At 36.9% G+C, this 19,164-nt stretch overlaps 1 protein-coding gene across 2 annotated transcripts in view; it reads left to right on the forward strand.

Annotated features, from left to right (window-relative positions):
* The first annotated feature begins 1,064 nt into the window (after positions 1 to 1,064).
* DAT (Sodium-dependent dopamine transporter) overlaps positions 1,065 to 19,164 on the forward strand; it is a 208,858-nt gene continuing 190,758 nt past the window's right edge. For both annotated transcript variants that reach the window (XM_071590854.1, XM_071590852.1), the window contains exon 1: positions 1,065 to 1,170. The gene's annotated coding sequence lies outside the window, so the exon portion shown is untranslated. The remainder of the gene's footprint in view (positions 1,171 to 19,164) is intronic.

A 19,164-nucleotide genomic window follows, 5' to 3' on the forward strand; every position in this document is an offset into this window, starting at 1 on the left:
GTAAACTTTAAAATTTACCTGAATCTGAGATACAAAGTTGGTGGTGACCAATTTTGTTACAAGTGCTCAGTGAAAAGTTAATGTCTAGATAATTGATTTTTGCATGAATAAATATTTTTATGAAAATCGGTGAAAATATGATACAACAGTTCCCAGTTGGCGTTAAATATAAGATAAATTCGCCATCTAAAGCGCTAGATGACCTCACTGTCTTCGGAAGAGAGGGAAAAAACAAGGAACCATATTTCATTTGTTGCATTAAAGTTTGAAATTAAAATAAACCAAACTAAAAAAGTAATTTTTTGTCGACTTGCATACAATCAGTAAAAATAGTGTATTTAAAAATTCATTATTTTATGCGTTATTAGGTTATTTATTGTTTGCAAAAATAATTTTCTAATCAGATTTGAAAATTAGTTTTCCAAGATGATTGAACAATGATTACCATTTTCCAAATTTATTGCCACCTAGGTTTCGATGGTTTAACATTATCTTCAGACGACACAGTGATCGGGTCGTAATAAATCAGGTTCAAGTGTAGTAAAATTTTGATTAATGATCATTCATCATGCTTCAATTATATCATATTTCACCTGAAACTAAGCCATTTTCCAAAGTTGTCTCTGTCGCATTGACGTTTGCAATGGCGAGACAGTCTGGACTGTACTCTTAGTAAATTCGGTCATTCCTGTTGCAGGGTGCGGGGGAGAGAGGCCCAGGGTGTACGGTGCCCTGCATGGGACAGAGCGACTCCAGCTTCGCCGTCCTCATAACCCTTTGGAGGCTCCTCCTTCAGCCCGCCGCGGGGGGTCGCCAGCCGTCTTCGGCCTCCGCCCTTCCGCCCCTCTCTACTTTCGCCCACTCTACCCCCCCTTCCTTCATCCTCCCCTCCCCAGCCCTCGGCCCCTTCAGCCTCCACCTCCTCCTCCACCTCCTCCTTCTACTCCCCTGCCTTCTCGTTCTACTCCTCCTCTGCCCCGGCGCCTCGTCCGCCCCCCTCGAGCCCGCCTCGGCCCCGCCCCGGCCGGGTGCCGTGGCCCCCCTCCCGCCGCCGCTACCCACCGGAGGAGGAGGCCCACCGGGAGCGGGCCCCGTCGGCCGGCAGCAGCCGACGCCGCCGGTCCTCCCCTCGCCCATGGACACCCCAGAGGAAGGTGGCTTCGTCGTCAGGTGAGTCCACCCTCCCTCACTGCGGTTCCCATTTTAATCCTCTATGAAGGCCACACTCTGCCGTTGTCGCAGCCATTCCGCTCGTTGTTTCACCTTCCATGCATGGGCATTCGTACCACCACGGAAATCGCATCCCATTTTACCGATTACTCTTTGAAAATAAGATGCAATAGCCTGACCTTTTGTTTTTTTCTTGAGATTTTTCTTTCAATTATCGTTTCCGTCTATTTTTGTAAATTATCCTAGCTATTTATTGATGACTGAACAGAAAAGGAGAGAAAAATTTAGGTTATGATGTTGTATGACTGTTATATCGTCTTTTGAGAGTGACATTGAAGTTGGTCAAAATGACGGTAAGAATCAATCAGAAGGCTCAGCCATAACTTCACACTTGGTTATTCTAGTGAAAAATGAGTTCGTAATCTGTATTCCTACTAAATTGTTTCATTCTCACTACCCAGATTTCAACATGCATGTGATCTTAAGGTGACATTTGGGTGTTGAAATTCTGGTTTTGGCAATCAAAATTTTGTGAACATGACCCGTGGATAGTTGTTTTATCCAGTGGATGAAAAGCGGAACAAACGAAGAAGTTCTAAACCTGGTAGGGGAGGAGAGAAGATTAGGGATACATCCAAAGAAGGCATTAGATTAATCCAACCCATTTACTGATCGGTGGACTAGTCTTAATAATTCTCTATCTGTTTATTACCACAAAAGCCTTCGTAATGACGTTTGGCGGAGGCTGTTAGGTAACCAGGCATTTTACTCCTTCTGTACTACTTCCAAATACGCATGAAACATCGCGACCACCGAAAGGGTACTAGGAAGGGAGTGACCGGACACAATTCATTCAACATCCGTTGTACATATTACGATTATTAAACTGGTCGAATATGAAGTAGTACGTACAATAATTATGCCTAATTAAATGCCCGATAAGCTTTTATTTCCTTTATCCAATCGCCTTATTAAGTACTATTTCACCTAAATTTCTTTGCAAAGAAAATTGTTCAATATTTTTCTTGTTTTGCTGGCTTATTCTTTTTATCCTCTTGCAAATCCGTATCTCAACCGCTCAAAGTTTATCTGTCTCTAGTGGAATCAGCACCCACGTCTTGAATCCACATTTCAATACATTCCGAAATTTTGTTCTGGCAAATTTCTTTCTTGTTTTGATATTAAATGCCTGTTTTCGTTCTGAAGTGGCAATACTATACGCGTCTTAAAATCAATGAGGATATTTTTCTCGCTTGTATTACTTATAGAGTCATGAGAATTTGCGGGGTAGTCGGCCACCGACAGGAATGTTTTTCTTAAGACGTGCGATTGAAAGGAAAGAATATAATTAACAGATTAGTCAATAGCATATTTCGTGGACGTTGATCATCACAGATATGAATCTCTCTTCAGACCAGTTTCAATTGAAATTTTGTTTCTAGGCGCACCTTGATTTCCTGGGCCATCCTCTTTTAATATATATGTGTGTGTGTATATATATATATAAACATATATGCATATATATATATATATATATATATATATATATATATATATATATATGTATATCTATACATATATGTATATATATACATATATGTATATTCACATGGAAAAAGATATAAGAAAAATGGATAGGAACATACGAGTCCTCGTATATAAAGGACGAAAAACATCAGGGTAAAGTTAGGTTTCCTCGATAGCTCAAGCGGTTAGAGCATCCGCCCGGCAAATGGAAAGATCCGGTGTTCATGTCCCGGTCAAGGGAATATTTTTACACCAGTGATTTGCCTGATTCTGCCTTCCCCCCACTCCTGTGTTCGTTCTTTATACATGTTTCTATCCATTTTCCTTATATCTATTTCCCTGTGAATGAAAATTTGTCCGCCATATGGCGGGATTTCGTGTTTGAACGTGTGTGTGTGTGTGTGTGTATATATATATATATATATATATATATATATATATATATATATATATATATATATATATATATATATATATATATATATATATACACATATACGAGGGTCATCCGGAAAGTAGTACCCGTTCGTGAAATAAAGACACAAAAGTAAATATTAACAAACATAAAAAATTTTATTTGAAAGAGGATACTTTAAACTACTTCTCAACATAATCTCCAAGCAAATTAAGGCATTTGTCATAACGTGTGACAAGTTTCTGTATTCCTGCTGCATAGTCCTTCGCCGCCAGCTCATTGAGATACGCGAGGGACCCATCTTGCACAAATTTTTGCATAATGCAGATGGTGTTTAACAATTTCATGAACAATTGTTCGAGAAACATTGGGAAAATGCTCACAGATGTCATCAATTGTGACGCGCCGATCGTTCCTCACGAATTCGTCAACTGAGCTCACCAGTTGGTCTGTAATGACAGACGGTCTCTCCGAACGCTCATCGTCGTGTGTGTTCCCCCTCCCCATGTTGAAGTTGCGACACCACCGCCGAACAGACGACTCGTCCATTACATTGTCTCCATACACCTCCTTTAATTGGCGATGAATATCACATGGGCGAACGTTTCTTGCATTGAGGAATTTAATCACTGCCCTCACTTCACAACTGGCGGCGTTCTCAATTTTTTTAAACATTGTAAACAATCACAGAAACAACACAGGCAATGCTAGCGTCACGCAACTTGGCTCAGAGAAGGCAGACAAGCCACTGAAGCTATCTGACCTCGTCCAGCGGCTACTCGCGTCGTCAGCACTTCATGCGGCACGAACGGGTACTACTTTCCGGATGACCCTCGTATGTATATATATATATATATCAGAATTTCGAATATCTTCCTTCCATCTCCTATTTTCCCACTAATCTGTCCTTCTATAATCATATTCTACGGGAAGTCACCTCACATGATGTGGTTCAGATTTTTGATAACCATATTGAAAACGAGCTTTGTAATTTCCCAAAGCTAGCCTATAGTGGCATGGTGCGTACATGGTACGTATAGTGCATGGTACATTAGAATCGATACATACAGGTACAACTGTGCATGAAATCTGCTTCACATCCGCTTTCACCAGTATTTGTCTGGAAATTTTGTCTAAAAATTCTGTCTCTACGGGTTTTTGGATACTTTCTCGCCGTGAAATGTTTTCACGAATACTCAAGACGAAACCCATCACGACACATTATTTGGCATTTCCTTCCAATAGGGTGCGAGAGGTTTGGTTCGTTGCTTTGTACTTCTTGCTTGATTTTTGTTTGAAACCCACGGAGTTTAATGTTGATGTATCCGTTAATCCTACCACTCACGAAATTCCCGCACTTAAAGATTAATGGAAATGTGTGTTGGAAAGGAAAGAAAAGAATTGAATGACTGGATTAGAAGAATCGATAGCAAGCGACAGAGTTGCGTTATTTTATCTGAAGCCATCCGAATTGATTTTTATAACATTGTTAAAGTGTTCGGATTTTTGGATGCTTGGTAACTGCGACTTTTGTCTTTTCGCAAACTGACGACGAAGCCTGTCGGGTTGCATTACCTGACATCCTTTCCCGATACCGAGAGAGAAAATTGGTTTATTCGCAGTTTTGACCTCTTTCTATGATCTCTCTTGTTTGCCGACATTTGACACGAGCCCATTGAATCGATTTCCTAAGCCTTCATATACCTGAAGGAGTATAATCCACCAGCTTCTTTATTCGAAGTATCTTTAATTAAAAAAAACTACAATTAGTTGTAATCCATATTTGTAATATAATATTAAATGACTGTGTTGCATAATTTCTATCACTTTAATTTATACGTTTTTCCCATTAGATGTACTATTTGAAAACCGATGATTATCTCTTTGTCTTCTTTTCCGCTCAAAAACATGAAACGCCTCTTATTTTCTTTGTAACGTGCATACGATGAGACAACTACGCAAATGTTGTAGTCATATAGTTTTGATTCTATGGGCTAGAAATGTTTTCTTTTGGCATATCCTCTTTGTCAAAGTGAAATGATTGGGATGCTATTGACTCTATAAATACGTTGGATAAAATTGAAACAAGGGCCTTTTTTAAAAATAACCTATCTTAACGACTGTTTTGGTGTACACGATACAATAAAAAATAAGAGAGGGGGACGGACTCACTCTTTGGATTAGAGCGTGGATATATGGAATCTATAGGAAATATGCATCATATGCAGCAGTATTATCATTTGAAATTTTGTTTCCTACCGTTCTCCACGTTGTTCACTTCTCACCGATCATCTTTACTCATCTTCTCTTACTCACTTTACATCTACTCTTTACTCACCTATCATCTTTATCCCATTATTACAAAACTGCTGGAACAGTTAAGAGTTTCAGATTTTCTTTGTCGTATTTCATTCATGAACTTCGTCTACAATAATCCCGATCCATTCTTGCATCCAGATAACCGTTATTTGGGAGTTGGATCAAGAATCCTTCGCTGCGTTCTTTCTTTACCCTCTCACATTATGATTCCTCGAATGATTTCGGGTCCTCTGTTTAATCGTGCACAACATTTTTGTAACATCACGTTTCCATTGCTTTTTGATCTGATCTTATAGTATTACCGGATTAAAATCGGAAGGAATCGTGTTGAACCGACATCGATCGAAAGATGCACAAGGTGATGGGTGAAAGCGATGAATTCTCTTCGTCCGACGGGGAGATACATTGCGTCCATCCGAAGCGTACATTGGCACATTCGCAGTGCTCGTATTGCATCATCGATTCGAAGAATATTGATATCATATTTAAAGAATCTAATTTCACTGAATAAATCTTTTTCGTGAAACGTAAGAGTCATTGCATATTAGGCTAATTGTGTAAACTTAAAGTAAAATTGAAAAACCTTGTATTCGCTATCACAGCATGCCAACTAGTAGGTACCTTAATTGGATTCAGCTAAGCGCAATGCAAATATGAAATAGTCTGCAAACTGGAAAAACCCTGCCAGAGTAATTTTAAACATACTCTTTTAGAAATGGTGGAGTTGTCAATTGTACTTGCTTTTTGTTTATTTGTGTCATGTGGAAACGTGTTTTTCGACGATTCGTGTACATAATTTAACTCAAAATGTGAAAGTTCAGCGATGGCCTGGGATAGTTATTTTCTGTTTTATTTTTAAAATTTATTTCATGGTTTAAACATAATTTCAACCCTAAAAGTCTACTTTGTGACTGAAATTTCATCTTCCACTCCAAAGGTTTCTTTTATATTGGTTCGCTCTTTCTCGAGAGCTTTAGTTAACGTCTGCCCCCGAATATTTTTCAGGAATTTAAAAAGAAACTACCGGATGTTCGAGTATTTCACGGAACGAGATTTACCTGCAGGCTATAAAAAGTTAGCTTGGAAGAAAATTTTACCTTCTCCGAAAATTTTAGTGAGATGGGAGTCACTTCTCCCACATTCCCCTACCTGGTGTAACTAAATTGCCTTATCTATTAATCCCTAGTGTTCTTGAATTTCTCTTTTCTTCTATATTTCTATTAGTCAAGGTATTCTGTGAGAACTTCCTCATATTCCTATCCATATTGTATTTTCTTTTCCTTTCTTAGTTTCTTCACTCATTACCTATAGAATTCTTATATTGTTTGTCAGGTAAACTATCTGACAATAGAATTAAAATATGGAATGACTAAGAGAATTAAATGGATTTAGATCAATTTCACCTGGTTGTAAGCCTATCTGTAGTTGAATCTGCATTAATAAATTTCTTTTTATATTATGTCCGTCTTGATGCTGTCCAGAAAGCTTATTCTCTTTCATTCTCTTCCCCACTTCCTCAATGTTCTCCCTCCTGTCACGGCCTTCAACATACCACTACCTCTTAATATTTCCTCCATAATATTTCTCTGACTTTTTCGGATTACCCTCATTAACCTCCGCTCTTCACTTACCCTATATAAACCTCGGCGTCTAAGCTCCTTTCAAACTCATTTTCTTTTATATGTGAGTGTGACGAGGAAAGGGGAAAATGTGTATCGTAAATTAAATTTTATGCTAAAAATATTATATCACTCTCAAAATGTTTGACTTTTTTATTCTCGGAACAATACAACTTAGTTGTGTTTATATTGAAATGAAAAAGAAATTATTGACTTTGTAATTCCAACCGCTTTATTTAAAAATTCGTCTCAGGTTTCCACGTTGAAAAACTTTGGTATGTCAGGATAATTATTAATAAAAATGTCATTAAAGGTCACTATTTACTTACGGAAAACTCTTCGGTCTGCATCATACGTAAATACGCACGCAATGATCACGGCGTCCAATAAAATTTAAAAAAATAAAGATTTCATATGACACATAGGCGAGTGTATATAATTTTTAACGTTCATTGTAGTAGTTCAAGGGATTTTCCGTGATAAAAGTGTGATTTCCGTTTCTTGAGTCATGTCACGACGATAAAATTAATAATTTTTGACTCCTTAGGATCTTTGAAATCATTTACTGGGGCTGATGACAGCAGCGTATGTAACTTGTTGTTTTAAATATATATTCTTATTATCGTGTACGGGTCGAGTTAAACAATGTGTAAGTACGTGGAAAAAGAATTCACTCAAGACTATTTAGATGAGGAAAAACTGTGAGGCAACTCTGTCTACAGAAGTAGACCAGTAGTACAGTAGACCTTTGGTCTACAGAACTCACCCCTAATTGGCCCTCATCCCTGATTGTTCCCCACGGCCCCAATGGCGCAAATGGCGTCCATTGTAATCCCCTTGCTGTGGTGCGCATAATTCCCATGCTCTCAGCTGGTAGCTCTGAGTGTCCTTTGGAGCTCGAACCGAGGGTGGGCGAAATGCTGCTCTTGGCCATACTGTAGCCCTCGGACCTGTCTTAATGGAGGAAGGGGTTCCATCAAGGTCCACTCTCAGGTGCGGAATACGTACTTGTACTTTTTGCATTGGTCAGAATATTAGAAGCAATGCTATTTTGATCGAATGAGAGTAACTTAGGATAAAATGGATATGGCGAGTGACTAACGAAGTCCTTGGAAGTGCTTGTGATGTGAGAGATCATGACAGGTCCGGATCAAAAGGAAGACTAAACTAAGCATTACGTCCTGAGAAACAATTATTCGCGGAATACCTTATTTTGAAGGATCAATGGAGGGGAAGAACTGCATAGAATGAGGCCTAGGGTAAATTATGAGAGAGTAGTAATGGAGGACACGGATGAAAGAAACAAAAGAGTCTTAGAGCAAGAAGTATGTATGATGTATGCAAGGAGGCCTACTAACAACTTATTTAGGGAATGGTGATCGATGATGACGGGTTATATTTTTTTATAGGTTGCTCATTCCCGTTGAAAAAAATTATAACCTGCGTAGAGTTCTCTGTCTTCACCCGAATACTTATTTAAGGCGAGTCGACTGTTCAAATGTCCTCTCCTTCCTACTCCCGGCAAGAAGCGATTGCCGCATGACATGTTGAGGAGTGCAGGGAGACCGTCGAAAGGGAAGATAATGCGAAGGAGACGTAGCATCAGAGTCCGTTGGTGCGGACCGTTATAGTGGCTGAGAACACCTAATTGTCGTCGCTCTGCCTCTCAGCTTCCGCAGACACATATGGGAACAAAAATACACGATACTCTGGAGTCTTGTGAAAGAAAATCCTTCGTTTTTTTAATATTCTCGGCTCTTTTGGATTAAGGGTAATCCTTAAAGGAAGCATTTACTTTTGGTAAAATCACGACCACGGCAATCATATGTTTGTTTCAGGAGGTTCATAATTTCGTGTTTGCCGCAGGGCGTTTCCTGACTGATGGTAGGTTATTAATTGATTTTCTGAAAATGCACTTGATAAGATTTATGCCCCTTTAACAAATTGAAAAGGTTAAAGCGAACAGTGCTGTTCTCGAAAAAGCCTCCTAGTGCACATGGGCACGTAAAAATTGAGTTCAAGAAGTCAAAAAGGATGCCATTATTGGGAAATGTTATTAAAAGTAATAGTCTATCCGTTTAGGCCTAGGTTGTTGGTGAACCCTGGGAGTACACACTATGGTACTCCTGAGTCTTAAATAATGTGACACAAAATTATGCTAAACTCTACACTTGGTATTATAATAACTTAATATTTAGCTCTGTATATTTATATCCTCGCTTAATTTTATTAAGTTCATTCCGTTCCTCCTTCGACATTTTCCTATTTTTTCCTCCTTCAACCTCGCTTTTTTAGCATTCTACCCTCAATCACCGTCTTCAGAATATTATTGACCCTCAGAATCTTCTGCTTCCTCTTGTCTCGCCTTCTTCAAATTTCTCCTAAAACCCTCTCTTAGCTACCATACCCTTAACTACATCGTTTGTTTATCGTACCGTCCATTTTATTTCTTCCTTTCCTCTCTACATCCGTATCTCAAAGGCCTCCATTCTAAGCTTACCCTCCGAACCCAACGATCGGGTTTCTATTAAAGTTTTCATCAATATTTTCTTTATATCATTCCTTAAAGTGCTTGTCAATATGTCTCGCTCTTTTCAAAAATATTTTGGGGAGCGCATTTCCTATTAACTAATGCCCCTTGAAATTTGCAGTCCAAAAAAATACACTCAGTACATGTAGTTAACATGAAAATTATATGAATACAAGGAATATTATGACTCATTTGAACAAATACTCCTGCTCCAAAAATAAAAATAACAATTTTAAAGGAAAATATCCCAAAAAAACTCAAGATTAGGTGAAGTTTTTCTTTTTTAATGAGCAGCAGTCTATCGGTTAGTGTTTTTGATGGACTTCAACGCAAGATACTTGATATGATGTCATTAATACGTCGTTAGACCTACATCATTTTATAATGTAGTTTGTGAATAAAATATAATTATCCTCATTAAGCTGTGTAAATGCAAAAAAATGTGAGAATAAATAAACAGACAATGGAATGCGATCTCTGGAAAATTTTGTGATAGTGAGTCATAGCGTATATGAAATTATATAATTGAAGGCCGGAGAAAAAATACGCAATATCAGAAGTAAAATTGCGGCGTTGTAAATGAGAGGAATTTATAAGGGCAAGGTGACGCATTTCCAGAGCATCATATGTACCCCCGCGATCGCCAGAAGAGTTTGTGTCAACCTGGTGTAAGGACGCCATTCACTAATTACGTAATGTAGAAATTTTTTATGTATTTTATATTTTGAGGTGGCCGTGAAGAAAAATATATGAACACGAGGCATGTGTGTCATCATTACTGTAGAGTTTAGACTTGCTTTTATTGCTATCGTGTGTTTGAATAGATTGGGTAACAACGTTTACATTTATCGGTGAGGTGATCCATTTTTCATATTTCATCCGGGAGATCTAATTAGCCAAAGTAGTTTGGAGTGTGAGTCATTCCTTTTATTACTAAGTTTAACTCGAGTGATCTGTTCATTTTTATAAATCCTAGTGGAATTTTTAAAATGAACAGTTATGTTCCCTACAACAGCACGGTCTGTCACTGAGTATTTAATCGAATCTACACATTCCTTTTCGGTGTTCCCGACGCAATATGCGTTCTGGAGGGAATTGCTCTTTTTCCAAAAATGCATGACTACGTAATTGTTTTAGTTAATTTCCAATTACCAAGTGTCACATCAGCGTTGTATAGCTTTAAGGTCATCTGATAAAGTTGCTGTGTCCTCAGGATGACGGATATTACGGTAAACCACTGCCTCATTGGTATGACTACGGAGTTACTAGTGATTACGGAGTCAATTTCGTTAACGTAAAGTAGGAATAAAAGAGGTCCAATGACCCTTCCCTGGGGAACACCTGTAGTAACCTTTACTGCATTTGAGCTGACTCCATCTATGACTACTCTTTGTACTCGATCATTCAAAAAGTCTTTAATCCAACCCAGGGTATTTTTACCTTTAAATTTTATATATATATATATATATATATATATATATATATATAATTTTATATGTGTGTGCATTGCATACCTTATGAGAGTGCGTGTCTGTTAAGTTGAAACCGATCGAGGTTTGTAATAAGGTGTGCAGTAATTCATAGTAGTTTACAATTAAATACCTTCCATTAGCCATCATTTTTTCACTTATAATAAATCTCTCCTCTGTTCAAAGATTGAAATCGCACCATGTAATTTACCATTTAATGACAGTATTCATGATTGGATATATAATTATTTCCGTCGCGAAATCCTTGCTCTTAAAGAGAAACGGAATAATTCCTTCATCTGTGTTTTATCCTCTGGAATATGATTCTAGCAATTTTATTAAAAATCGTACACTATCTTAACACAAAAACGTTAAAGAACATAATATGAATTTCAACATACCTTAATGATATTATGAAAATAATTTAAATTTAGTCATAAAGACGTATTACGCGTTTTTCTTTTATATTTAACGAGATCAATAAAATTGGAAAAGTCTTTCTTAGCGAACCCATCTGCAGTATAACAATAATTAAAAAAATACAGTTGAATATCACTTGCATGGAGCTCATATCAATTCCTTACAATTTTATAGTTTTAGTTGTAATTCCATGCCTATTTTCATGCACCGTTGGAAGAAGTTCAGGGAACCGACGTTGGCAATATGCGTTCAAGCTCTGAGGGTAAAAATGTGTTCGTTGAATTCTATGTTTTCGGTCTCTACTTTGTGAAAATTCATGATCACTGGATAAGTAAACTTTGGATTTTATTTTCACACTAAACTTTATCCTCATTGGTTGCAGACGGATCTACCACTTTTATTTAGGATTAATTTTAAGGATCCTAGCTCTCAATTCAAACAATACATACATTTATTTTTTTTCATATAGCTTTTAGATCTATGGTGCTACTTATGCCATGAATAATACATCTGGTTACTTTTTGTAAAAAAAAGATCACGATTTTTTTTAAGGATTCATGAGCTAGACCGCGGAAATGGAATGTTTTCGGGTGGATAAAGGATTGATTTTCATTGGTGAACGTTGGACCGGAATCTCGTGAAAAGGGTTCGAATTCGATTCCCTGAGTTATTTTCAGGTGTCCCCTTTCAGTAATGTGGGAAGCGTTGAGGTATATAAATAAAAAGACTTAATCCAGGGTAAGTTTTTCATACGGACAACAATATTTCTACGAAGGCGACTTGTTGGTTAAAAATAGTGAAAGTTATATCAACCCCAAGGTTGGTTTAATAGATGAGGGTAGAGTTCAAGCTGGTGGAGAAATATGAATTATTTAAAAGTCCAAAGAAACCGTGACAGGAACTTTTAACGGAGTCATTCTTAATGCGCATTGCAATACAACATTTTAAAGTGTAGAAATCATTCACCTTGACCGGGATTCGAAATGAACAGAGTAAAGAGGAAAGTCTGCCCATGATTGCAATATTTATACAGCGCAATTATTTTATTTTAAAGGTAATACCTTCAGCGGGGGCTAATATGCGACGTACTCTCAAGTAGTCATCCATTCTTTAATTAGTTGGGAAAACGAAACGTATATTTTTATTTTAAAAATTATATGGTGTTTATAGATACAGGTACCTTTATTTGTGCGAGCAAATGTATATTAAAAATTATGCATCTACGAACAAAATCTCCCGATTCGTTATTTTAAATGGCTCAGAATTATCCTTGCACCAGGTTTCAAAGCATTGTTTCAGTGAAGCTGACATGTTCCAACGATTGTAAATCTGGGCATAGATATGATTTAGTGAGCGACGAACGCATCTGTTGAGGATTAATAATTCGTAAATAAGAGCAGAGAAAAGTGAATTATAGATTCTTGATTTGATCATGAGATTTTAAATCAGGTATTTTTTTAGGTGTGAATGCCAAGTCAAGGAGTTCCTGGCAACATAATAACAGCCTTGCACATTTCAAAGACTTCAACTCTGATTTTTCATTTTCGATCACGATTTCTTTCTTGGAATCCGATCCGCTCTGTTATGAAACATATATTCTTCCTTGACTTTATTACTTTCGCAGTGTCATGAACTCGGTAGTAATCAAGGTGAGATCAGTTGCTTATATAATTTCGCTGGGAGCTTTCTATTTTTAATTTTCAAGGCTTTAAATTGAGTAGATACTTTGAAATTCGCAGCTTACGGATCCACTAGTTCCCACTTGTACAACAAAAATTTGTGCTAACAGAATTTTGTTAGCGTAACGTTTCAATATCCAATTAATCTCTTTATGCCATGCGGCCATTTTTTATTTTCTTTACACCACCTAATAAAGCTTCTATTTCAACCAATATTAAAAAGTTGACAATATTTGTTGATATCTTAATTCTCTATATACCCTTATATATTATGCTCTCATATTTGTACCGTCTACACTATACTCATAGACATAATACGCAAGTGCAACAAAGTTATGGATAGAGAAGAAAGTGGATTTTTCCTTTTTCTTTTACTATGTAGAACTACGATACTTGTATAATCGATTGCGTCCTTAAATGGAGTTGTCCACTGATCTGAATAATTTTTTTTAGTTTTACTTAATGAACTCTTAAACGATACTGTAGCCTCCCTAACGAACTTAGCCTTTCTCAACACTTTGTAGCTTAAGCGGATAAAATAATACTTTGTAATTCCACAGATTATTACAAAGTATTATTTTATCACAAAGTATTATTTTATCCGCTTAAGTATGAACCGATTCCATAAAATAACGCCTGAAACCATCGATAACACTTTGTAAATTAAAATCAATTGCATTACACTGACTCATTATTCAGAGCTACATACTTTCTGTTTTCCTTCATTCCGTTTAAAATACGTCTTCTCTTCTTTCCCTCCCTCTCACTTTCTTACTTAACAATTTTCCTTACACCACATTATTCACCGTTTTATGGCGACGAAACCGAAATCAGTTTAGCGTAGACGGAAAATAAGACAATGCCAACATTCAGGAGTGGGCAGGAATTAAAACGGGCAGATTTAATCATTAACGAAAATTTTCTACGAGCATTTGGAGACGAAAGAAGTCTAATGAATCTCCGGAAAAAAAGGAATATGCTAATAGAGACTAAGAATTCAAGTCAAAGAAATATTCGCACTCAAGATCAATGCTTCTTCTCCTTACGAAACAGGAAATTGTCCACAATTTTCAAATCCACAATGAACAATATTGATCAAATAAAACATGGAATGTGACAAGAGACTTGCAATACAGCTCAAGCTTCTTTGGCACCAAAGCCATCATCCTCATGGGTCGGGGTGGGCCAGACCAGCAGCTATCTATGGAACTGGATAACAATTTGTGAGAAGGTACTACATTTGCTTTATCTTTCCCCTGCCAATTCATCAGAAGCATAAGCTCTCCATTTGCATCTGCAGACTCCAATTATTTAATAAGCATACATACTAGAGAAGTTGGTGCAATGGCAAGCAGAATGAAAGTAAAAGAGATTCGTATAACCGTAGACTAGGGAAAACAGTTCTAGTATTTGGGCAGCAGGTACTTTAAAACAAAATGGAGGTAGTAGTAGATGTCTTAAGAGAAGAATGAAGCTGGCGGTAGATGCATTTGCAAGTAGAAGAGAAACGGTGACAGTTACGCCGAGTAAAGATATTCTTTTTATGCATTCAAAACCTGATTTCTGAAGCAAGAGGGTGAGCGTAGATAGTAGGTTTTTAAAATAAGAGTATGGGAAACAATGGAGAAATGAATTGGACTGGTTGTACGGCAGACAGCAATATTTCATTTACAGAAGGAGAAAAGAGGAAGGTGCTGGTTGAAGTCTGAACGCGGAAGAAGTGGGAGAAGGAAATATTGAGAAAGCGAGAATGCTGAGTGAGCGGGCTGGAAGAACGAAAATAATAGGCTTTTTGGCTGGCATAAAGGCAACTAGAAAATATGAAATTGTACCTTTAATGTACCTAATTGTACCTTTTATGATAGATTGGTGATGGTCATAAGCTTGACGAAAACCAACGTTTGGGGAAAAGTAAACAGGATGAAATTGATAGAGTAAAACTGAACGGAATGATGATAGAATGGATGAGATAAATGGATCAAATAACGACCGTGGTGAAAACGAAGGTACATAGAAATTAAGAGCTTAGTCGATATAAAGATGGGGTAGAGATCTTTGTCGAACCAACCATTGAATTTAACTCAAGAAAAAAGTAATGCTCCGTTTTATTTAATTGAATGTAAAATTGTAGGTTTGAAACCCTTTGGATCCGCAAGTTACATTTGCCAACGAATTTTAAAGGCCAAATTTTAGTGCCCCACAATTGCCGGTATGTAGCTGAAAAACCACGAACTCTCTCCGAGAAAATTGCGATTAGCTTGGCAGCACGAATTTGATCATCAGAATGAGTGACGAGACTTAGGAAGTAGTACACTTTTTTATTTTACTCAGATGCAGAAGGTCTAGCGAATTAATATTCGGAATATTTTCATGATTACTTATTTAAATACTTTTTTTATATTAACGGCATATTTTTTCATGCTTTAATGATATGTATTTAGCGATGGAGGCAACGTAAATGATAATTATGTGTCATTTTTTGGCGAAAAATCTTTTCCAACTTTTAGTAGCTTATAATGATTCTCTTTATCTTCAAATTTCGAACAGTAGTGTTTTAGTACAATGTAGCTAGTATAGTATAGCTAGCTATACTTAAGCTATATTACTACTATGGAATAGTATAGCTAATTGGTATAGTATACCTAGTATAGTATAACTCTATTAATCTGTAGGACATTGGTATTTTCGGAATTTAGTGTTGTTTACCTCTGATGACACCTGGAGGCATCAGTGTATTAAGTTATGCACCTTACGCCATTATACGTAGATCATAAACAGGGGTTGCTTAAGGTTCGGATCCTTGATTTCGGTAGATGGAGACCAGTAACTAGGGTATATAGTATGTCGATAACCGTAACTATGGAAAAATCTTGGGTATTTCTCAGTACCTTAGTATCGATAACCGGCACCAATCCGCATTGGTTTATGTTATAGTAGTACTTTTTTACACTTCAATGATAATATTTAAGGGACAACAGACTTGGGTGGGGAGGGTTAATGGAGAGTCTTGAACTGGAGGTTCTGAAATTATTAGCTCAGGACGAAATATCAACTAGCAATATTTTTTTTGTAAGCCACAAACCATTTGAAAAGTTATATCGGCACTTTTATCTAGAGCAAGAACACTAGGTACCGGTATTTCGATGACAGTATCCAGGTCAGGAATACTAGAAATCTCGGTACTAGTGCATTGTTGCAATAATGCTCGGATTCAGTTGCCTGATTATATAAGTCACACCCTGATCATAAAGTAAATATTCCAGAAACTTATGTGATTACTTGTTTTACTGGCATTTACGAGCAGCAAATAATCTGAACATACATGCTCTTTTTCACATAATCGCCATGCCTATTATACAATAATATACACGTATAAATTGAGAGTTTTGAAAGAAAAATTCGTTTTGGTCTCATGCGTAATTACTGTTGAAAACGAATCGTATGACTCGAATCGAATATATGACTCTCAATCACAGCTGCGCAAAATATATCCAAATCTGGCAGTAAAAGTTACACTCTTGTTCGCAGTATACATTTCATGTTTCTATTTGAAGATACAGACTAATTGAAATACATTAACACTCATATATTCTGATACCTCGTAAACATAATGCGACTAGTCCAGTGCTATAATTCAGAGCACTAATAGACGTTCATCCATAGTGTTAAGTTATCACTATATTATTTAATATAATTCCAAAGTTCTAACAAACAAGTTTAGAAAGTTAATCCAATGCCTTAATTCGATCATGTGTAACCTTGAAAGAGGTGATATTCGATCACCTTGCAATATGTTGAAGAATTAGCTTTCGAAGGATACGATTTTCCAGATTAGATGTGCGCAAAAGTTGATCATTTATATCCCGTTATATTGTGGAATTTAAAATCTGAGATCTAAAGAAAGGCGGGTCGTGAAATCTTTAATACTTTTCCAAGGGTGCTCCATTATCCTTCGGTAGCCATCTCGAATTTCCCGTGTGCCTTCCAAGTGTCACCGTGCCAAATTTCAGGGGTTAGGACTTCGCATTAAGATCATAAGCCATTGCGCATATGGTTTGTCGTTTCAATTCAAGTCTCCTTTCACCGTAAGTCGGTTCCACGATTTTCATGCTTTTATGCCTCCAAGCTCCTTTTAAAATCAGTTGATTTTAAACGCTAACCATTTCAATAAGTTGCTTGCTTATATTTCACACGCGGCAATAAGTAATTATGAATAATTAGGGTTAGAGATGGATATTAACTCATTCGACAGCTATGACTTTAATCCTACTCGAATGACCGAAATGACCTTTACATTTGATGCCGTATCATTTATGCTAAATTGTTGACTGCCCTTTAGTCCGTTCCTAGCTGTCCACGAATGCATACTGTTTAAAATAATTAATGCTATGCTTGAAAAATCATTTCCATTTAATGGATTAAGTTTATAAATCCATTGATGAGATTCCGACGAAGAGTTTTGTCATAGGAAACATGTATATATGTATGTATATATATATATATATATATATATATATATATATATATATATATATATATATATATATGCTTTCGTAGACGTAACACGGAAGTGCCGAATAGTACAATACACAGTAACACACAATATAGAAACACAAAAAAAGAAGAACACTCACACGTTATTTCTTGATATTTCGACGGAAACAATCCGTCTTCCTCTGAAGATATAGAAGTAATGATTACTTCTATATCTTCAGAGGAAGACGGATTGTTTCCGTCGAAATACGAGGGTCATCCGGAAAGTAGTACCCGTTCGTGCCGCATGAAGTGCTGACGACGCGAGTAGCCGCTGGACGAGGTCAGATAGCTTCAGTGGCTTGTCTGCCTTCTCTGAGCCAAGTTGCGTGACGCTAGCATTGCCTGTGTTGTTTCTGTGATTGTTTACAATGTTTAAAAAAATTGAGAACGCCGCCAGTTGTGAAGTGAGGGCAGTGATTAAATTCCTCAATGCAAGAAACGTTCGCCCATGTGATATTCATCGCCAATTAAAGGAGGTGTATGGAGACAATGTAATGGACGAGTCGTCTGTTCGGCGGTGGTGTCGCAACTTCAACATGGGGAGGGGGAACACACACGACGATGAGCGTTCGGAGAGACCGTCTGTCATTACAGACCAACTGGTGAGCTCAGTTGACGAATTCGTGAGGAACGATCGGCGCGTCACAATTGATGACATCTGTGAGCATTTTCCCAATGTTTCTCGAACAATTGTTCATGAAATTGTTAAACACCATCTGCATTATGCAAAAATTTGTGCAAGATGGGTCCCTCGCGTATCTCAATGAGCTGGCGGCGAAGGACTATGCAGCAGGAATACAGAAACTTGTCACACGTTATGACAAATGCCTTAATTTGCTTGGAGATTATGTTGAGAAGTAGTTTAAAGTATCCTCTTTCAAATAAAATTTTTTATGTTTGTTAATATTTACTTTTGTGTCTTTATTTCACGAACGGGTACTACTTTCCGGATGACTCTCGTATCAAGAAATAACGTGTGAGTGTTCTTCTTTTTTTGTGTTTCTATATTGTGTGTTACTGTGTATTGTACTATATATATATATATATATATATATATATATATATATATATATATATATATATATAACACTTTTTGAAAGACTCACGGACGTGAATAATAATGTATAACACTTAGCACTAGTGGACACAGACAAAAACACAGAAACACACAAAAAAAGAGACTCACTATTTTTCGAATTTTCGGTGGTCGTTGCCACCTTTATCAAGGAGGAGAGGGACAGAGTTCTGTCTTGAAAAATAGTGAGTCTCTTTTTTTGTGTGTTTCTGTGTTTTTGTCTGTGTCCACTAGTGCTAAGTGTTATACATTATATATATAATTATATATATATATATATATATATATATATATATATATATATATATATATATATATATATATATATATAGAAAGAAATCAAAGAAACAGCAGCAAAGTATTTTCCTGAAATACCTAATAATTTTTTAGCTATTAAATTACACG

This window comes from Hetaerina americana, unplaced genomic scaffold, assembly GCF_022747635.1.
Source record: "Hetaerina americana unplaced genomic scaffold, ioHetAmer1.1.p SCAF_4, whole genome shotgun sequence".
Classification (NCBI taxonomy): domain Eukaryota; kingdom Metazoa; phylum Arthropoda; class Insecta; order Odonata; family Calopterygidae; genus Hetaerina; species Hetaerina americana.